The sequence below is a fragment of the Zalophus californianus genome, chromosome 5 (genome assembly GCF_009762305.2).
Source record: "Zalophus californianus isolate mZalCal1 chromosome 5, mZalCal1.pri.v2, whole genome shotgun sequence".
NCBI lineage: Eukaryota > Metazoa > Chordata > Mammalia > Carnivora > Otariidae > Zalophus > Zalophus californianus.
The window spans coordinates 129,027,439-129,050,288 of NC_045599.1; the positions used below are offsets into that span (position 1 = coordinate 129,027,439).

At 43.3% G+C, this 22,850-nt stretch overlaps 1 protein-coding gene and 1 long non-coding RNA gene across 8 annotated transcripts in view; one reads left to right on the forward strand and one right to left on the reverse strand.

The window, feature by feature from the left end:
- PDZD2 (PDZ domain containing 2) overlaps positions 1-22,850 on the reverse strand; it is a 343,304-nt gene that overhangs the window by 103,737 nt on the left and 216,717 nt on the right. The window contains exon 1 of one of the 7 annotated variants that reach the window (XM_035727563.1): positions 1,337-1,359. The exons of the other annotated variants lie outside the window; for them this stretch is intronic. The gene's annotated coding sequence lies outside the window, so the exon portion shown is untranslated. Of the gene's footprint in view, positions 1-1,336; positions 1,360-22,850 lie in introns of those variants that run through there. 7 annotated transcript variants of the gene reach the window in all.
- Positions 5,229-21,933, forward strand: LOC113928768. Its single transcript, XR_003521962.1, has 3 exons — positions 5,229-5,317; positions 12,333-12,365; positions 21,882-21,933. It is a non-coding gene; the product is annotated as an uncharacterized LOC113928768 (long non-coding RNA).

Here is a 22,850-nt window from a genome sequence, read left to right on the forward strand (position 1 = left end):
AAGGCTGGTTTCCCGCTTGGCACGTAAGAAATGCCAATGTCAGCTCCTTTCCGTTTCAGAAATTTGCTAGGTAATCACAGGTCGACCAGTTATACTTGTCCAGTCTGAAATCCCGGACAGGGCAACTCACAGAGGAGACTGGTCAAAGCCGATTCTGTGGTCTGAGTGGAGCAAAGAGAACCACAATTAAATCAGGGAAAAGGAGTCTCTGGAAAAATCAAATTCACAGGGATAGGCAGAGAGTCAGAAATGATTCCAAAACGAAAGATTTGAAAAGGCAGGGCAAATGTGCCTTAGACACAGAGCTCTCACAGAGAGGCATTTTGAGGGTCTTATGGACCTATGTCATTCCATGGAGGATGGGTGTTCGTGTGCTGTGGGGGATCAGGCTAGCATGGGCAACCAGCAGCGACTGTGGCCAACTGCAGGCCATATTCTCTGCCAGAGAAAGATGAGACACATGTCTTTCAAAACACAGACCAAGGGTGGCCTCTTGTTTTGCTTCCATGTCCATCTGGCTAGGGTCAGCCCTCAACTCCCAGAGCAATTGCAAGCTTTCTAGCCTGACCTGAACTCTGAGGATGGTCCCAGAGGTCCTGGAACCGCTCCTGCACTCCGGGTGGAGCCTGGGAGGTTGCCCATCCCAACCAAGCTGTGAGACGAGCTGACCCCTAATATTTTATAAAATATGTGGGCTGCTCACACTGACACAAGCAACTGCCATGATGAAATCAGATGCACGTGCGTCAAGAGAGATGCTACCTCTCTCAGCATTCACTCCTTTCTGATGTACCTTTCTGACATTTGTCCCAAATATCTGGAGAACAACCCTCCTTTTTGGTTCAGCTATCTCCTTTAAAAGGGCTTCTTTCACTTTTCTGAGGCAGGGATTTCAAAAGCCCAATTGTTTTGTTTTTTTTTAAAAAGATTTTATTTATTTGACAGAGAGAGACACAGTGAGAAAGGGAACACAAGCAGGGGGAGTGGGAGAGGGAGAAGCAGGCTTCCCGCGGAGCAGGGAGCCCGATGCAGGGCTCCATCCCAGGACCCTGGGGCCATGACCTGAGCCAAAAGGCAGACGCTTAACGACTGAGCCACCCAGGTGCCCCTGCCCAGTTGTTTTTAATATTAAGGGTTTCAACATATTACAGTGTCATTAGACAGTGAACATTATGGTATTTTTTAAATGTTTAGAGAGGGTCTCTGTAGACACATGAGTTCAACTCGAGGGGAAAACACTCCCGGCATGAAGAGCCAGCTCCTCTGCTTTTGTATGAGGTGCAAACAGGTGTGGGTATTTGAATCACAAGCATGTCTTAGAATATGAGGAACTCACTTTGTTACCAAGTGTTCTCAACAGGAAATAGCTGGCAGACGGCACATACTAAACTTGGAACCCTCCAACTTAGAGCAAACGGAAAACATCCAAAAACAAAATCAGAGCCATGGGCCGCCTGGAAAAACAAACACCCCAAAAAGTTATTTCTTGAATTGCACACCAGGAAGAGTGTGATATGGAAGAATCTGGAAGCGAGAGAAACAAAAGCATTGACCAGAGGACCTTCTCGAATCTCTGGGCGGGGGGGGGGGGGGGGGGGGAGACATGAGTGTTTTCCACTGTGGCCTTGTTCCATTTAGACTCAAACATTTCTGAAAGATAAAGGGCTATCTTAACTTGTTCTGACTTCCCAAAGTGAGGAGCAAACCACACCCACTTTTCACACAGATTGGAGCTTTATGAGGACGGCTGGGTCTCAGGTCAGGGGTCAGGGCACCCAATTCACCAGATACTTAAAGAGCTCCATGGGGGCTCTGGGAAAGACCCAGGACACCATATTGTCAGAGAACACAGCAACTCTCAATAACTAGAGGATTTTTTTTTTTTGCTGTTATTAACACCTTACATCCTGAACTCTCTTTAGAGATTTCCTTCTAAAGAGACTTACTGCAGTCTTTTAAAATTTGCTTTTATGGTCTACTGAGAGCATCAACATGAGATTTGTTTACCCTCCCTTCCAACTTCCTCAAAGGATTTACATATTGGCATCACCTCTTCTCACAAGGTACTTTGGCTTTGGGCAAAAGGACGTGATCTCCTAGATGACTTAAGGGAACAAAAAGCTAAGTTTGACAAAGCAGATCTGTGGAAAATTTCAATATTGCTGTTTCTTCAAGAGCTGAAAGGAAGGATTTTTAAATTATCAAGCACAAAGCTTAGGAGGCCCAATTTCACTTGAAATAACTTCAAAACAATCAAGTAAATACATCATAAAGCCCAAAGGGGCCTCTCACAGACTCTTCCAAATGGGCTTAAGTTCCAGATCAGAGTCTACAGACCTGGTCAAAAGAAAATGTCTGGTTTTTAAAATTGAGATGTCTCAATTCTCTCTCTCCCTGGGGCAGAGGTGAGGGATAGAAGGAAAAAAAAAGAGAAAAAGCAACTGAGAGGAAGAACAAATAAGTAAAGTGAGTTTTCAGATTTTATTCTTAAATCCCAACAGGGCCAATGAATGAAGCTGTATTTAAAATGCCCTGCCTTGGATTTCAAGACAATGTGAAGACCCCTCAGACAACACCGAATCCAACCATAAGTCACTCCCCAGCTTCCACGGATGAATGTGGAGGCGGAAGAGAAAAAACACACACCTACTCCCCCAGACCCCAGCCCTCACAAGGGGAGCTCCCGTGAGGCATTCACTAGCAGACCCAGAAGGGAGTCAGTCTTGTGCCAAGGAACAGATTTTCTCTGAAAATTAAGGAGATGATATAAAGAGAATAAGGTTCAAAATTCTGAGCGCAGGCATGCTGGCTCAGTGCTGACAAAACAGTGAATAAGGCACTTGATTTCTGCCCTCACAGATTTTCACAGTCAACCTATAATTAATGTTACAAATTAATGTGTCAATTTTCTAATTAAATCTATAATTATTATAGTGTATTATGAATTATTGACATATTATTGACATAATTGACAATAACATGCTATATTAACATAACATGATTTTTTAACATATTATTGCGTTATCTTACTGTAATATTAACATTTTTATTTATACCATTATTATACTATATATTAATATATATAACATATAATATTAATATGTTATATTATTTATATTATAATAAATTATATATTATAGAAATTTTATATAATAAAATAGTAATATAAAAATTAATGCATGTTAAAATTTATTAGCTACTAGGTAAATATTTAATAATATTGATATATAAAATAATAAAGATATGAATTTATATTCTATAAATTTTAAAATATTAATTATGTGAAGAATGTTTCAATAGAAGTACAGGTTACTTCAGAATCTTCTATAAAAGGGACTGGCCTGCTTTGGGGGTGGATGTGGACAGGCAAGTTTTCCTTCAGGAAGTACTGGGGGGTCTGAGGTCCAGCAGATTAGCTAGGCTGGGAGGAGGCTGAAGCATGGAGTCTGGATTGAGGAGAGAGGAGAGAGGGTCCAGGTAGAAATTAAGACCATGTTTAAGGCCCTGTGTTGGAATGTGACTATGAATTCTAGCTCCCCCTCAAACTGGAGATGTACTAGTGGAAAGCCTCTGGGTTGAATAGTTCCCTACCCCTACCCCACCAAATTCATATCCATCTAGAACCTCAGAACGTGACATTACTCAGAAATAGGGTCTTTGCACATGTTATTACTTAGGGATCCAGAGGAGATCATAGTGGATCAGGGTGGACTCTGAATCCAATGAAGGTGTCCTTCTAAGAGACAGAAGAGAACATACAGAGACCCAGAGAAGGCAGTGATGTGTAGCTGGGAGTGGAGGTTGAAGTGATGCATCCACAAGCCAAGAAAGGCCAGGAATTTCCTGCAAAGATGGAAGCTGAGAGAGATCCACGAGGTCCTTCCTCGCTTGGAGACCCCAGAAGGAACCACCTCCGTTGACAACTTGATTTTGGACTGCTAACCTCCAGAACCATGAGAAAAGATATTTGCGCTGTTGTAAGCCATCGTATTAGAGGTACTTTTTTATGTCAGTCCTAGGAAATGAATACGGACTCCTTCTGCCCCCTTTAGCTTTTCCAAGACTTTTTGACTCTTGAACTTCTTTCACAATAGGATGAAATCTTGTAAAACCTCTAAGACCTGCTTAAAATAATTTCATCATGTTTTTCATGGTTATATAACCAAGTAATTGTAAATAAATATACTAGATATGCTATTAAAGGGCTTTAAAACCCCTTTTAATACAATCTAAAAATATCAAGATGTATTTCCCTGTTTCCCAAGTAATGCATGCTGTTCCATTTACTTCAGATTAATCTGTAAGGATAAAGACAATTTACTGACTCAAATTTAAACAATATACATCATTTCAAAATATTTAATATATATATATATTTAAAGATTTTACTTATTTATTTGACAGAGAGAGACACAGCGAGAGAGGGAACACAAGCAGGGGGAGCGGGAGAGGGAGAAGCAGGCTTCCCGCTGAGCAGGGAGCCCAATGTAGGGCTTGATCCCAGGACCCTGGGACTATGACCTAAGCCGAAGGCAGATGCTTAACAAGTGAGCCACCCAGGTGCCCCCTTAAAATACATATTTTAAAATACAGAGAAAAACTACCTATGTGATACTTGTGACATCAATAATAGGAAAAACAATACCCTGCTGCTTTAATTCATGGATCTTTAGAATTTTTGCATTTGGATTGTATAAAATGTCCTAGTTCATTTTAAAAATTATTATGTTTGGTATTTAGATGACAAGATGAGAGAGATTTCCAGCTGCAACTTGTAATCATTTCTCCTTACATAATACATTGTGGGGTGAATAGTTTTTACTCCAATAAATAGCAGCAACATTGGCTAGAGCAAGAGAGAGAAGCTATGTATGCATTTTGATCAGATGTGAATGGAACCTGAAGATCTGGTAAAGATCATCTTAGGGAGAATCATCACTGTTATATTCCTTGTTAATCTGAATCATCAGTGCCCCTATGCTCCTTGTCTTTCAAGACTTTTAAAAGGGATAGCAACAAAGATGTTACCAAGCAGGAGAAATGATTTAGGACCATACAATGGGCAAAACCACTAGGTTGGCTAGAGCTGATCATCTGGGAGATGAAGTCATCTTGGTATCTGAGTCACAAGAACACCAACTATTTTCCCATTCAGAATCTGCTCTGAGATTCTTAACCCATGTTGGAGGGAAAATGTTTAAGCAATTATTTTATGTTCTGATTTTCAGCAAGACAACTGAAGCTGACTCCATGATCACCTTTAACAATAGGACCTCAGAAACACCACCGCCAGTTCTTGGTAACTTCCCAGTCACAGGTTTGTAATGTGCGACCTCCTGCCCGAGGGTGGGGTCTTGCGGTACAGTGAGCTTCAGAGAGCTCAAACCACTGAGTGGTGATTTCGCCCTGGGTCAAAGCCAACAGGCATTAACTGCTGTCATGTCAGCTTCTCTCCTCACTAAACATGCTTCAGAAGGTATTTAAAAAGCAAACAAACCCAATAAAGATGTCAATGTGTATTATCCATGTTTCCCACAGGTTTCTAAGGGACCCTAAACTTTGGAAGGGGCTCAGTTTCTTCTGTGTCCTTTCCCCTACGACATTGGACAGGTTATCAGAACACATGTTTTACCTTGACCGAAGCTCCTTCCTTGTCTTATAGCACTAGAAATGGACTGCCATCTTGTCAGCCAAGCATGGACAGGCATGTCACCTAACAGCAGTAAAGACTTGAGTCGTTCACATAGCTCAGACCTCACCTAAAAGTTCTTGTGAAGAGAGGAGTCCCCAGTCATATCTGCTTCCAAACATGCCCACACTTCTAATGGGTGCCTTCATCCTACAGGGCTATTTTCCCTTCCTTGTCCAATAAGGTTTGGATTTGCTACTCACAGCCTTCTATGGAGGAGAGAGTGGAAGGAAAGGTCAAGAGAATTGTGTCAGGCAAAGTGCATCAGTGAGGGATAAAAGACCAATCAGAACTGCTGGGATTACACATCAGACCCTCACTACGATTATTAATACTACCTTACTTTGGTATAACTCTACATCTTACCAAAATCAGTAGTAATCATACTATCAGCATCACTGTCTGACCACTGCAAACTTGTGAGGTGGGTAAGGAAGATGTGGCTGTCACCAGTCTGTAAGTGGTAAAATTTAGGAATAAGGATGGTGGAGCTTCATGAAGCCCATCTGGACTCCTGGTCCAGAGCACCTTCCTCCTTCTGTACAGAGGGAAAGAGATGGTAAAGTTGCTGCTTTAGGAACTGGCTGGACTATGGTCAGGAAGATCTTCCAGAATTCTCCTGTGCCACAAGGAGAATGTGATGCTCCGTGGGAATGGGCTGGGTTAGACCTAGCAGTCTGTTGGATAGAATGTAGGTTTTAGAGCCTGGCAAACCTGGGTTTGAATCCAGATTCTGTCACTTGCCGGTTGTAGGACCTTGAGATGAATTATGTATTTTTTTTCCTCAGTTTCCTCATCTGAAATGGGCTGCTTTGAGAATTAAATGTTATTTAGAGATAAAGCATGACACCTACAAATGCAATACCTGAAAAGTGTTCACAATGACTACCTCCAAGCCTGCTGGGCTACATATGCAGACAAGTCAACTAAGTACACATAAAAATCCCCAATGGTGAAGGGCAACAATGAAAACCCACATGATGAAGTTGAACCTGGTGGGGAAGAGGGTCCCAGTCCCAAGGCTCTGCCCCACATCCTCAGAGAAAGTCGGCTCTCCTGCAGCCCCCACGAGCAAGCCAACTTTCTAATCTGGCATTCTAGAGTGTCACATGTGAATCTCCCTAAACTCAGAGTATGAGCTCAGCTAGAAAGACGCTTGTTTCAAAAGAGCAAGAGGACGGGGAAAATTTCCAGAGATGTCTGTCTACCACTATTGGGCTCCTTGATTCATCTCTTCCCAACCCCTCAAGAGGCGGGTCCCCTCTGAAGTTTCACAGAACACAGGTCTTAGACATCTTCCAGGGCACAGCCTCGGGCTGATTACATTCAACTTGGCATCTGATGATAACACTTCCTCAGATTGATCCCCAGTTGTTTCACCATGCTTGTCATGTTGATCAACAAGATCTTGTAAACCTTAAATCAGGTTCATGGCTCTTTTGCAACCTTTGGTCCCTGCCTCCCCCATGTTTGCCCCAGAATGTAGCATATTCCCAAGCACACTGCAAGCCAACAGCCACAATGCATTTAATAATAGAATTGAATCCTTTACCCTTGGCATTGAGAAGTAATGACGAGTGGTAGAAAACAGCATTCAGAGTATCAACAAGGCAATGATTTTCAAATCATAAGAGAATTTTACAAAAATATATTTAGACATGGAGCTACATTTTCAAAACATGAATCACTGCAAGTGAGGAAGGGGTTTAGAAATAGTAATAGCTACCAAAATTGATATGCATGTGCCATGGTCCACACACTGTGGTAAGCACATTGAGAAACGTATGCGGGCGCCTGGGTGGCTCAGTTGGTTAAGCGACTGCCTTCGGCTCAGGTCATGATCCTGGAGTCCCGGGATCGAGTCCCGCATCGGGCTCCCTGCTCAGCAGGGAGTCTGCTTCTCCCTCTGACCCTCTCCCCTCTCGTGCTCTCTATCTCTCATTCTCTCTCTCTCAAATAAATAAATAAAATCTTAAAAAAAAAAAAAAAGAGAAACGTATGCAATTTGTGAATATATTCTTGCAAAAACTCATATGGCGGAGAAGTAGAGTGAGATGTGAAATTTGCTCCTTCATAACACCCTCCAAACCATTCCTATAACTTTCAACTTTTATCTTATCCACAAGTTTAGAGTACCTTCTCCTTTATGACTTCTTGCATTTATGGTCTTACTTAGGAGGCTTCCCCGCCCTAGATAATGTTCTATTTTCTTCTAATATTTTCACAGATTTCATTTTTATGTTTAGCTTTCTACCGCATCTGGAATTTATTCATCTATTTTAAAGCAGGACTTAACTTCACAGTCTCCTGTAAAAAGTTTTAGCTAATTATTGCAATAAAATCCACGAAGCAGACTGTCATTTATCCTTCAGTTTTGAAGTGTCTCCTTTTTCATACACCAAATTTCCTGACATACGTGGACCTATTTGGGATTCCTTACTTTGTTCCACTAATCTATTTGGCAATTCCTGTGCCACACTGCTTGAATTACTATGGTTTTAAAGTATGGTTTGTTCTCTGGTGAGAAAGCCCACATCCTTCCTCACTGTTCTTATTTTTCCAAAAATTTCTTAGCTATTCACTCACTTTTCCCCCTTCCAGATGAATTCAGGCTCATCTGTTCAAGTTCCAAAATAATTCTTTTCAGATTTTGATAGAAACTGTATTTAGGTATAGATAGGAAAGGAAGGCAGCTGCATCTAGTATTCTTAAAGGACAGTCTGCAGAGCTACAGGTACAAGAACCATGACTATAGATACATAATCTGAACAACGGTTCTTTAGTTAAGGATGCAATAAGTTAAGATTGCCCCCATTAAAAAGCAAACAACAAATTCACCCTAGCCAGCCCTAGCTTTTAAAGTAAATCTCCATGCTGTGATCAGCATCCCACAAGTTTTTAATTGAGGTTATGAAATCCAAGAAGGTTTCTGTAAAAGTTATTTTTACCAAATTATAAATCAAAGGTATACAGAGGTTACGAATTCAGACGTTCCTATCACATAATTATTTCAAATCACTCTCTCCCTTCTCCATTCTAACCTTGAATTTCAGAGTGCAGTTTTTATGATATACTATATCTCCTGGCAGAGATATCTCAAAATTATTACCATAGACGTTTAGTGGAACAAGTCCAAATTTAAACTGAAAACAGCACTTTAAAAGAGATTTGTAAATGCTGGCATCTCTGTTTATATAATAATTACGATTCAATAAAAAAGTCATATTATTAAAATAGTGACAGATTTCCTTTAGAGAAGGTGAAACAGATTTTTCCTTAAAAAGAAAAAAAACAAAACAAAACAAAATCCCCAAAATTAGAAGGGTTTAAACTGGTTTCAAACTGTAATAAGAGATAGAAATAAGATCTCTATTTAAAGTAGACAAAAATCTGGTACTGATGCTTTTGGGCAAAGAAAAAGAAAACATATATAGTCTGTCTAGTCTACTTTTCTTATTTTTTTTCCACGCTTCAGGAGATATTATAAAGATAACCATCTAGCATGACTGAAGTGCAGAGATCACATGCGAGAGCAACAATTTCTCTGTTCGATAGACTGCATTTAGCGAAGAGAGAAGGGGCACCAAACCTCTCTTTCATGAGACATTACACAGACCTTGCTCTGATGTAAGGACACATTCAAGGAGTGAACAGATAAACCCACTGTGACACATCGTGATGGAAGACTACACATGGTGGAAAGGAAGGGCTACTGACAGTTGTAACAATGTGGATGAATCTCAAATGCTTGATGCTAAGTGAAAGCCTTAAATGGCTACCTGCTGCAGGATTCCATTTATGTAACATTCTGGAAAGGTGACATAATAGGGACAGTGAACATATCAGTGGTCGCCAGAAGCTGTGTGTGAGAGAGGGTTTGACCACAGGGGGGTCACTTTCTAGGGTGATGGAATGGTTCCCTCTTTTTATTTTTTATTTATTATGTTCCATTAGCCAACATTGAATGGTTCCCTCTTGACTGAGGTGGTAGTTTACATGACTCGTGTTTGTCAGAATTTGTAGACTGGTACAACTGGAAAGGTCTTCCTTTAATTTCTTATGTTAGCATAATGTCTCAGTTTTGTACTTTAAGTATATTGCATTTAATCCTTTCTTCTGGAATTGGGTAAAATTCATTATGCTAAACAGTGTAAGCAAATTCTGTCTCAATAAATGACTTAATAATAATAATAAAGAAGAGGGGCGTCTGGGTAATGCAGCCAGTTAAGTGTCTGACTTTGGCTCAGGTCATGATCTCACTGTTGTGAGATCTCACAACAGTGAGATCAAGCCCCATGTTGGGCTCCACGCTCAGCATAGATTCTGCTTGAAATTCTCTCTCCCCCTCTGCCCCTCCCCCCATTGTTCACATGCACTCTCTCTCTTAAAAAATAAAAAATAATTAAGAAGAATACTCTTGCAAACCAAACTCTGTCTTCTGATACCATCTTCTGTACATCAACAGTGTGTTAGCCATCTACTTTGTAGGAAGGATCCACTTAATATAATTAAAGTGTACAATCCTGGGTCTTCTTGCTGGTATGTGCGCTTCATTTTTCCAGTATCTAGAACTCACCTTCTCAGTCTTTCCCCAGAGCAATGTGGAATTTCCCTCAAGTGAATGAGGTTAACTGTATTAAATGCTGGAGCCAGGATGGTGGTCCTAGGCTCCTGGGTCAGAATCTGATCCTGTGGGATATTTTAAACAAGTCCCACATAGCTTCAATCCAAACATACGGGTTTTCATGGACAGTCAACTTAATCTCATAACAGAACCAACTAAAGACATTTCAATATTTGCATTAAGAGAAGTATACTGTCCACATCAAAGGAGGCAATAATCCTTTTCTGATAAGATTGCACATAGAGAGTTTGGTTCAGTACAGGCATGAGAAAATGGCAATCCTGTCTTATGATGAGCAACTGAAGAGACTAAGGATGCTTACCCTGAAGAAGATAATTGGGGGGGGGCGCTGTAGGAGGGATATAATGGTTTTACACACAAGTATATGAATGGTTATATGAGGAAAGGCGTAGACCACTTCAAGGTGTCACAGCTTATAGGATTAGTACCCATAAGAAAAAGATAAAGGATGAAAGATATTTGGCTTTAAAATACAACAATGTTTTAAACACCTAGGACAATCCCATGAAGGAGTGGCTGTCTTTGGAGGCAGGGAAGCTGCAGGCAGGGTTTTGGATTTGATGGTAAGCTGGGTGAAAGGGCTTCCATGAAGAGAGGTGACCAGCAATAAGCCAATCACACGGAGCTTGGTGGTTTACCAGCTATGCCAATGCCCGAGAGAGACTGGGGCATCTGGGAAAGGCAGTGAAGGAGGAGACGAAAGGCAGGGAAAGGAAAAGAGGTGGACACATGGAAAGGAGATGGTGAAGGAGGAGACAAACCCTCTAGCTCATTTTGCCTGCATGGTCAGGGGGCTGTCTGTCATTTGATCAGCCTCTGAATTTGGAGAGGCTCCCATGACATGAGGGATGGTGGGGACATCCTGTCTTCACTCCCAGGAACCAGCCCACAGGCACATGACTTAGATCTGGCTCACTGGAGGCTCTTGTCTGGCACTCCAGATCATGAGGAGGTGATGCTAGGACACAGGGACAGATAAAGGCTAGTCACAGGAGTCTACTAATCATAGTGGTGGCAGTGGTGGTACCCTAAGCAGACTGTTCCTGTGCCATGACCTTGGGTGTGTTCTTGGCCACTCGGTTCTTGCCCATTCTCTTGAGCCCAGATCTCAACACTTCTGTCGGCATCTGTAAGCTACCCAACATTCTGTCTCTAAATTTCTTTTCTGCGTAAATGAGCCACAATTGGTTTCTATTACTTGCAACCTCAAAACTCCATTAGGATCACGCAAATTGGGGAAGGGGGTACTTTTTTTTTTTTAAAGATTTTATTTGTCAGAGAGAGAGAGAGCACAAGCAGGGGGAACAGCAGGCAGAGGGAGAAGCAGGCTCCCCACTGAGCAGGAAGCCCGATACGGAACTCGATCCCAGGACCCTGAGAGATCATGATCTGAGCTGAAGGCAGATGCTTAACTGACTGAGCCACCCAGGCGTCCTGGGAAAAGGGGTACTTAAGAGCTATTCTACATTACCCTTATGTCATATATGAGAATGAAATTCTTTAAAAATCACATGGCTGGGGTGCCTGGGTGGCTCAGTTGGTTAAGCGACTGCCTTCGGCTCAGGTCATGATCCTGGAGTCCCGGGATCGAGTCCCGTATCAGGCTCCCTGCTCAGCAGGGAGTCTGCTTCTCCCTCTGACCCTCCCCCCTCTCATGTGCTCTATTCTCTCTCTCAAATAAATAAATAAAATCTTTAAAAAAAAATCACATGGCTGGCTCCTATTATTGGTTGCATTTGGAGAACTTAAAAAAAAAAAATCAGGATCTCTACCTTTACCACTACTCCTAATTTCTTCCAAGGTTCTGAAATACTACATCAGGGCTAGGGGGTTGGTTGAGTAGAAGCCAGCACATTTCTTCTCCCTAAAGTTTTCCAGGTAATTCTAATGCCTATTCTCAGGAGTCTGGCATTTGGGTTTCTAAGCAAATGAAAGTAAGCTGAACCATTAAACAATTTGTCTGGTTTACTAAAGTCTTTTCAATCTCCTCTGTTTCAGGCCAAATCTGACCAACCTATAAGCGTCAACAGGGTGAGTCTCAACTCCCACTCCTTTTGTTAGCACATAACTTCTCCCACAAACACCTGCTTCACCCCCCAGCCTCTACTCTGGACTGTCACCCTCTGGGAGGGCACTTCCCATTCTCTCTGCCTACACAGATCCTAGTTATGCATCAAGGACCATCTGAGAATGGCTTCTTTCATGCACTCTTTTCCATCCATTCCAACCTAGGATTTTTGTATAAATGTATAAATGAAGTTGTATAATTTCAGAGTTGGAAGTGTCCTCTAGTAAGTACATGCCATCTATGTCATGTCATTAACTCACATATTCCTTTCTTAGAATTAATTTTTTACATTTTATTTCAATTTTCATTGCCTTTATACCTTATCTCTCCAAGTCCTTAAGTTTTCTTAAAGCAACTCTATGGAGACATCGCTGGTGCTTAATATCACTAAGGTTACATTACCACACACGGAGTTCCCTCATTCCCAAGCAGTGTTATTTCCTGGGCAGAAAAGTAAAGTTTAATCCATTCTAGAGATCTCTCTCTGTTGGAAGAGTTGCAGACATTTTTACAGATACTAAAATCTGTCCGGTTCTTAATCTAGTCTGGAACACAAGGTCAAAAACCCTGCCATTCTCAAAATGACAAATCTTGAAGCATTTCCACCACCCAGCACAGCAGGAGGGGCATGAAAGACAGTCCCTGCCTTTAAGCAGACAGAAAAACATCCTGTGACTTACATGTACCGACTTGCTTCCCCAAACAATTCCTGGCTCTTGAGTACAGCTGGAAAGTGGCCTTTGAAGGGCAGAGGGTAGGGTGTGAAATGATTCACTAATGGGCCATTAGAGCAACTTTAATCAGATATTCAGAAGTGATAGATTTCTATGGGAATCCTGATTCTCCACCCTCCCCCGCCACCCCCGCACCCCCCACCCCACCCCAGCCAAAGTAAGCCTTTCACTGGGTTATAATAGAATAAAGTTATTTATTCTACCCGCAGTGATTCTATCTGGAGCCACTCAGCAGAAATGTAGCATCTTTGGTCAGCGGGGGGCGGCGGCGGTGGCGGCGGTGGCGAGGGGGGCGGCGGGTAGATAATATAATATTTGTGATGATGAGACCACCTTAAGATTATATAATGCTTTGTACTTTTTTCCCCCAAAGCCCTTCACATACATTGTTTTGTTTGATTTGCACAAGTTTATAAAAGAGATAGTGCAGACAGAATCATCCTCATTTTACAGATGGGGAATTTGAGGCATTGGAGGTTGAAGAGATCTAATGAAGAGATGGTGCCCCCTGGGCATTCTGGGGGCCTCAATCTGTCAGCTGTGGAAGCATCAGGGTGGCTGATGTCACTGACATTTTAGTACTAGAGCTGGGGGACAATATTTGGGTGAAATGTGGTCTGGGACCTCGCACGTATGGGCATTAGATTATTGTTGCTCTGTAGAGACACCCCAGAAATAAGGCCCCTGGGGCTTAGCATAAGTGGCTCTAGTCAAGGAGCAGAGAGTCTGTATTGGGCGTGGTCTACATACATTAACCCAGATGGCATCCCTCCCCCGCCCCCCCCTCCCCGATTCCGGGCAGCCAGTTCATCCACAAAGCCTCAGCTTTCTCATCCATAAAATGAGGGCTCTGGGTCTGGGACAACAGGTCTATGGCAGTGGTTTCAAGCTTGGCTGATTCTAAGAATAATCTGGGGTGCCTTTTATCCAAAGAAGAAAAAAAGAGATTGCTTTGTAAGACAACACACATTGATTACATACAAGATTTAAGCAAAAAGGAGAAGTATACATAAGAAATAAAAGAGATCTCCAATCACCATCATCCATTGCTGACGGCGGCTGTGACACACAAACATTTTGAAACAGGTGGCTACCATTTGAGGGATTCCTCTTCTCCTGCAGAATGTTTCACAAGTACAACTCTGGACCCTCACTCGGAATGGAGATCGGGGCTCAGCAGTCTGTATGTTATAAAATGCCTCTTGTGATGCAGCCAGATTCGTGGGCTGGCTTTTGGAAACCAGGGCACTGATGGTAAATAGGGAGTCTTCTTGCCGAGATTGGTATACAACAACACGTTTTTCAGGGATCAGTCTCCTGGTCATGAGGTGTCATCTGTGTTTCCTCAAGGCTGGGATCACCACTCTTGGGGCTACAGGGAATTGGTCCGAAAGTAGAAATAGTAAGAAAGAGTTAAAAGAAAAAAAGGGAAGAGAGTAGAAATAGTTAAGAGTCACCTTGTAATGGCGGCGCATGTGCGCCGTCCCATCTGCTACATCCACACACGCACACCCTTGCTCAGAGATGACCCAAGAATGGGGTGGGTGAAACAAGCCAGTCCTGGGGGGCAGAGGTGTTCTCAGGCAGGCAGGGCCCGGAAACATGGAAGCTGAAGCCGAACAGCTGATGGGTCACCACACCGGAACCGGGGGAGGGAAGGAGTAGACTTAAGGGAAGCTAGTCAAGGGGAGTCCCAAAGCTGAGGGTATCTTGGTGTGATTATTCAGCTTTCCTCATGAGAGAGAACACTGAATCTAGGTCCCTGGAATATTCCTTAAGACTTATTCCATACGAAGTCCTCAGGTTCAATGACCTCTCTCCTGGGAAGGTAGGGCTAGACAGCAGGGACAAATGGCAAAGATGGCAGCACCATATTTGGTGGCCGCGAGGCTCCTTTCTTCACTAGGAGTTAATAGACTGGGTTTTGGATGCCAGCCTCCTGGAAGTTTGATTAGCATTAATCAGTCTCCAGGCAGCTGATAACCTCTGGTATATGGACAAAATTGGATTTCCAGGCCTCCGTGGCCACTCTGGGAAGCCACCAGCAGGCTACATGACATACGTGGTTTGACCAAGGTCAGCAGCACCTTTAGGAAAGAGCAGGTGAGGCCTGGGGGCCCTGGGTTATTCAAGAAAATTGCTTGGGCCACGGAGGCTCAGTGATCTTTTTTCCCCTTCATACTCTGCCAAAGAACCTCTCCCTAATTTGCAAACATCTATGGAAATCTTACAAAGATACACGACTTGCATCATCTAATTGCACATGTAATAAATCACCCTTGGGGAAAGAAGAAGACCATCCACAGTGCTCCTCAGTGCAGAGTATAAGGTCACACACACCAGCCCCAAGAGCTCAGGAAACGGCCCCTCACAGGGCAGCAGCTTCCCAGATATGGCATTTCCATGACAGAGACACGTGGGAGACACGCATCTGCTACTGTGCCCTTTACCTTGGCGGCCTCTCCCAGGCTGAGCCTCCACCAAGTTCACTCACCAGCCTGGCAGCTACTCTGGGTTCCCAGAGACTGAATGTAGGAGAAGTTTGTCTTTTTCTCTCCTGGGACATCTCTTCCCACAACCAAGTGTTACAATAGTTAAGCTGTTACCTATAACTAAGATTGATTAAAATGATTAGAAGCGAGTTTGGAAAACATAGGCCTTAAGTGGATTATTGTAGGCTACAGCCTGGCTACTCTGAATTCACTAGAAATGCAGAAGAAACATTAGGCTCCACCCCGACTCACTGCACAAGAATCTGCATTTTATCCCCAAGTGATTCATAGGTTGGAACACACCCTACTGTTCGGGGTTAATATTTTTCTCCTGGTAAATGAAGATCTAAATATTAAATGGTAGGTTTTAGGAGAGGCAAGCCGACTTGGCTTGCTTTCTTTCCTTCACCATGGACCTCTCTGGCTGTCTGGTAAAATCTCATAATAGTATCTTTAAATGCATAAAATATCTAGGACTACAAAGAAAACCAATTATGTTGAAATAGAATACCCTAAATGTTTTTAAATGTATACCATTCTTTATTTTTTATATATTTTTTAAAAGATTTTATTTATTTATTTGAGAGAGAAAGAGACAGAGTGCACGAGTGGTGGGCAGAGAGAGAGAGGGAGAAGCAGACTCCCCACTGAGGGCAAAGCCCGATGCGGGGCTCGATCCCAGGACCCTGAGATCACTGCCTGAGCCGAAGGCAGACGCTTAAGACCAGTTGAACCACCCAGGTGTCCCTGTGCTTCTTTATTAACACATTAAATAAGAAGATCTAGCAACAGGTTTATTAACTGATGTATTTGCAAAGATGCAATGTTGGAAGATATCTGCTACAAATATGCACCATTTCTACTGGTCCCAGGCATGGGGACCGCTAATACTACTGTGCTTTGTTCCACACATCCATTACTAAAGGAAAGACGAAATTTGAACAATAGTGACAACAAACATTAGATTTTCCTCCCTTCCAGGTTCACAGTCCCACTGAAATCTATTACTAGAGTCTAGGTTAAGAGTAAGAGATGCTTAGGGATCTTATGCAAAAGGAGGTAGAAAGTTGTCCCCCATATCTGTCTGTCTGTCTGTCTGATCTTAGTTTGAGCAAAGCTGGTCAAATCACTTCCTTCTCTGATAGTGATTGCATTTGCCTTTTTGGCTTCTGTCCGCTGGCTTTGATGTGAGTTCCGACCACAGAGACGAGCACTTAGATGTTTAAGGAGTACTTTTGATCGAATCCTTTAGGTTGGGGTCCCAAATATTTCTGAAACAGACATGCCAGGCTATGTTCGGAATACCATCACACAGAGTAACTAAAATAATCCCATTTTGTAGGAAGCTGCCTTCTCCATCTGCATAGGTACTTCCATACAAATGCGGATTTAATATAAATTACTGACTCAGAGTTCTGAAACATTCTCCCTGCTCTGTCAGAGGGCCTGGGGCAGGCTCCCTGTCTCTTGGACTGGAAGCAAGGCACCTTTTCAGGGTGGTTTTCTTGCCAAGAATAAGCAACACTTTCCACAGCCATGTCAAGGGTGGTTCTCAAAACAAGATCCATTTTCAGAAAAAGCCAAAATCGATTTGTCTCTGAATTTCAAAATTGTACATCCAAGGCATCTACACTGATCTGCAGGCCATTTCCGCCTCACACTAACCAAAGTGTCATGAAAGCAAAATGGAACTGAGCACATCAGCCTCGGGGAATTCATCTGACACTCGGTTTGAACTCTTGCAGAAGTCGCTACCACACAATGAGGCATTTCTCTAACAAACTCAAATCATGAGAGCATGTTTCAGCCACATGTTTACAAAAGGAAGAAAGACCTACAGACTTGAGCCACAGTCTTCCATTAAGATTCTTGCTCAAAAATAGCCATGCCTCCAGGTCCACTTGAGTGTCATGCATTAATTTCTGCTCACAGCCCTTCTCCCTAACATACACACACACGCTGGTCACTCACACTTAGCTTTTCTCCAGCTAGGTTTACTCATCTGAAAAAGAGTGCAAAACCTTCCATTTGAACCCCCCATGATGAATGAGTTGCGGGACTTCTATCTAGTTCCGCACCTGTCCTGGTTCAGGGGCAGGTAATCTAGGATATGGTTCTAAGAAAGAAAATAGTCTGAAAGCAGAGGAAACCTTGCAGATTTTGAGGGCCAACCTGCCGACAGGAGTCTATCATAGTAAATTGGATCACTGTGAAACTGCTTTTAAAATTCAGCACTGTATTATTTACGGTCCTTGGGCCTAGAAAGGTTGACTCTTTGGAGGGTTTGAGATCTTAGCTCTGAGATCGCTCCGGTTTTAGAGTAATCCAGATGTTGCTGCGGGAGTCGATGAAGAACCCACGGTAAAAAGACTAAAGTGGACAGCAGATTCTCTCTCCACCCAGAAATCCCAATGGCAACAAATGTAATTAATTAGAGCCACCAGAATGCTGTAGAGATGATTCATGTTTCTCCTAGTGAAAGTTTGAAATAACTGACTCTACACACTTTTGAGATGAAGTGTTGAATTTCTGTTACCATAAGGCCTTAAGAATGCCTAACTAGTTAGAGACATGAGAATGTCTAATGCCTCAGCATTATGAAAACAGTAGGATTCCCACCACACAACGTTTGGTTGGGCCAGTGGGACCTCCATAAAATCCTCACCCACCAAGATGCCCCCAGGTACATATTCAGCTCCAGCATTCCGTCCTCCAACATTCTTTGACTGACTTGAGGGAGAAACTGAAGTCAAGCAAGTTCTAGCCTGTAAAAAGGATTGTACAAAGGACTTAGCTTTGCAAACCCAAACTGTACCCTTCCTTTCTGCCACTTTCTCCCCTGCAGCGCTTAGAGGTAATTGTCTTGTTTCCCCTCCAGGTCTTTGTTGCTCTCCTGCCAAAACTGTCTTGCCTCTGTTACTATCAAATACCTGTGAGGTTTTCCAAAGCCCACAGCTTACTGCCAACATTCAGCCCTCTACCCCACAGGCAGACGCCTGGGAACTTTAGGCAAAGTGTTGTAAGGTGAAGACTAAGGTGGGATTTGGCAAGTAGAAGGCGAAGGCATGGTTCCTTGGAAGACAGACCCTCCAGTGGCTGATGGAACCAGCCCGCAGGAGAAAAGAACACTTTAGCTAAAGAAGCAGAAACAAGAGCAAAAGGTGTGGGTACAGGGTTGCTCTTCCATCAAGAACACCGTGATGAATCCAGAGATTCATGCTATTTAAATGAAAGTCAACTACGGTGACTTTGAATTCCCTCCCACTTCCCCCTGGCTTGGGCACTTCTGTTTGTGTCTTGATTCGGGCGGGAATTCTAAATTGTTCACTGCAAGAGTACTTTTTTTTTTGGAGGGGGAGGGAGGAGAGCCTGTAAGAATGTTCAAGCTTCTGTTAAAAGGGCAAGGCTTGGGAAGATATAATGTAGAAACAGAAGGCCATCTATCTACCCTTTAAGGGAGAAACCTGCAAATGTTCTTTGCACCCACCCCCCAAGTCTGAGGAGTCCCACTGAAACAGAGGCCTTTTAACCGAACTGATTCTCAAGGGCCACCTGGTCATTCCTCAGACTTGCCCTACTTTGCCAATTTCCAGCTTGGTTTCCATCTTCTAATTTGGGAAGAAGACTAGAGTGGAAATTAGAAAGGCAAAGAAGATAGTCCAAGTGTATCTTGCTTTAAGTATACCTGATAGCCTCCGAACCTCAAAGTTACCAAAAGTATAAAATAATGCTTCTCTTTTACCAAAGGAATCACTTTGGGTCCTTCTTCTTCTTTTAAATTTAATTTTATTAAGTTATGTTAATCACCATACATTATTACATCATTAGTTTTTGATGTAGTGTTCCATGATGCATTGTTTGCGTGTATCACCCAGTGCTCCATTCAATACGTGCCCTCTTTAATACCCAACACCAGGCTAACCCATTCCCTCACCTCCATCCCCTCTAGAACCTTCAGTTTGTTTCTCAGAGTCCATAGTTTCTCATGGTTCATCTCCTCCTCCGATATCCCCCGCCTTCATTTTTCCCTTCCTACTATCTTTTTTTTTTTTTTAACATATCATATATTATTTGTTTCAGAGGTACAGGTCTGTGATTCAACTTTGGGTCCTTCTAAGTGCCAAGTTCCTCTGGTGCATGTAAAATATAGGTATATTGCTTCTTCAGGAAGGGATCATAAAAAGGGAGGTGGATCTAGAGCCCAGGTCAATTGCTGCCAGGGCTCAACTCATTCATTGCACAGGGACCTTGTATCTAAGTTGAGACTGTGAGCTCACCCTGTGCCCTACTGAGGCCATCTGTGGAATGCAGTGTAGTGTGGCTGCATGCCCACACACGCTTAGATTTAACAAACCATGGCAACCTAAGGTAGTGGGCCACCAGGGATAGCAAAGCCATCAGAAGATGTCCTAGTAGGGCACACTCAGCATCCTCCTCTGCTAAGCAGAGCAGGTGTCTTGTCAATGGAAGAGGGATGCTGCCCTCTTATTCCCTGGCCACTGAGGAAACAGTAGAGTTCCAGTCAGGACATCCAAGGTGAGAAGGATGTTGTGCTCCTGGCCCTCACTGCAGGACATGTCTAGAAAGGATGTTTGGAGTTGAGAGGTTGCATTGCCTACAGAAGTTCTTAAGAGGGACACAGCCTGATCACAAGTCTCCCTTTCTAACTCCAAATCATAACTTCTATTTGGTTGGCCATTCCTCTCTTCTAGATTTTCATACTTTTGCACACATACACACATATTTAGCTCCATCTTTTATCCTATTCACCATCAGAAAAAAGCTGATGAGCAGAGGTCAGATTCCGGCCCTATTCAGAGAACCAAAGGGAGGGGGCAGACGCTCCAGCTTTGAGCTGACACACTTGCCCTCCCAATATTCTACAAACAAGTTGGCTAATTAAGTGCTGCTCGTGGCTTATCCTCCAGTTTAGCTCATGATCAGATTTTTTTTAAAAGATTTTATTTATTTATTCATTTGAGAGAGTGAGAATGAGAGAGAGAAAGAGAGCACATAAGAGGGGGGAGGGTCAGAGGGAGAAGCAGACTCCCCGCTGAGCAGAGAGCCTGATGCGGGACTCAATCCCAGGACTCCAGGATTATGATCTGAGCTGAAGGCAGTCGCTTAACCAACTGAGCCACCCAGGTGCCCCATCTCATGATCAGATTTTGACTGCCTGGTTGTTTCTGTATCCTTATGCCAGCTTGGTCACATGGCTCAGAAATAAAAAGGTCCCTCACGCTACTTTGAGATACCAGGTAGTTCTACTAGAGCTCTTAGATACATACCACACCAACTCATGTAGAGGAAGAGGTTACTCACCCTCTAATCATGGCCTGCTGGGAACCCAAAGCTGACCCTTCACCCCAGAGCCTGCCCCATTAAATCAGGCCACACAGCACCACACCCTCTTGGGCAAGCTTAATAAATTCCCTCACGTGCTGTGATTCCTAACTGCTCCTTGCTTGGGGAGTCCAGGCCTCAGTCTGCTCGGCTTCTAGTCGAGTTTCAGCAGTTACGCAAATCAGGTTTCTGACTATGTCTGAAAAATTCCAGCACATACAGGAATAGCAGGTTGCTTAATCTCTACATTCAGAGCCAAACTCCTTTCTAAATACAGTCAAAGGTGCTGCCTCACTCACATGGTAGATTAAACGACCCACCCTTGTCAGCTCTGACAAGTCGACTTGTCAAGTGCATTGCCGCCATCTTGTTTTCCAGCCCGGAACTCCCATAGGACACCAGACTATACATATTTTCATACTTCCTCACTTGTTTTCATCTGTCAAACTGGGCCCCACCCCCATTCTTCTCCACGGACAGCATCCAGTTTCTAAATACAGGATGCTAGATGGCTGAAGTGTCTTGGAGAAAAAAAGGAATTAATACTGGCTGTTTTGTTTTTCTTCTTAAACTATAATCTCCTTGTGAGAAGCATTTCTGTGTTTCTGCAGTGGACAATGAGCTACTTACAGAAGTCTGCTCCACATCCAGGCCTGCAGTTTTGACACAAGTTAAACATGAGCAAGGTCACCAGATTTTCCTCTTCCCTTATTGGAAATGACATTAACAATGAAATACTGTGCTGGGTGGAGGAGAACTGCATGTTCAGGGGAAAGGCTGGTGGACCTAGAGTAGGCCTTCTTAGAGAGCAATAAAGGAACACTGTTCTGGATATGAGAAAATATGACATTCACTTAACTCACTATCTTTTTCATTACAGAAAACATCTTTTTTTTTTTTTTTTTTCCAGAGTGGCAATACCAAACAACTCGGATTGTAGAATTCTGGCCAGCATTTTGTCCACAAAAGAGAAACAAGAAGTGAATCATTTTTGTGTAAGTTAGTGGGGTGTTATGTTCCCCATCAGGTTCTTCCAGTGGGGGGCACCATCAACATGTGGTGGGTCTGTCTCATGGATGGCTTCACCAGCGGGTTCACCAACAAGGGGACAGGGGCAAAATTCAGCCGTATTGCACAGTTCATCTGACATTTCTTTCCCGTTGATTGGACCCTGCAGAAAATCTTCCAACTTCCCTGTTCCTGATCCACCCCTTTTAAGGTAATAATACCATTTAACAGACTGACAAATGAAAATCAGTCTCCAAAACCACAGCTCATTGAAGCTGTGGAGAACTTCCATTGGTCATTCTGGTCATGAATGATGTTAAAAATCAGAGGTCAGCAACTATTTTCTCTAAGAGGTCCCAGAGAAAATATTTTAGGCTTTGCAGGTGGTATCTGTCTCTGTCCTATATTCTTTGTTGGTCTCTTCAACCCTTTAAAATGTAAAATACATATTTAGCTCCTGAGCCCCACAAAAACAGGCTGAGACAGGCTGGATTTGGTCCACAGGCCACAGTTGGCTGACCTCTGACTGCTTCCAGAACGGACCCTGAAAAGGAGTTCCCCAGCTCATCTTAATTCACTGCAAAAGCACCTGGGACAGGCGCGTAAAGGAGACAAAGGGGCCCCACCCAACTGCTGGAGAGCAGGCCAGAAAGAACAAGAGTTGGGGGTGGTGGGGAACAGGAGAGGCTGTGTCATACCCCCCCCCCCACAACCTCTGTGGGTGTCGCTGTGGAAGGCAGAGAAGTCAGAGGGAAAAATAAACCAGCGATAAGGTATGGGCTTGCCTTGACTAAGCACAGCCATCTCCCAGCCCTCCAGGCCTAAAATGCAAAGCCGGAAGATTTGGCCCCCGCACGAGGACGAAGCCAGC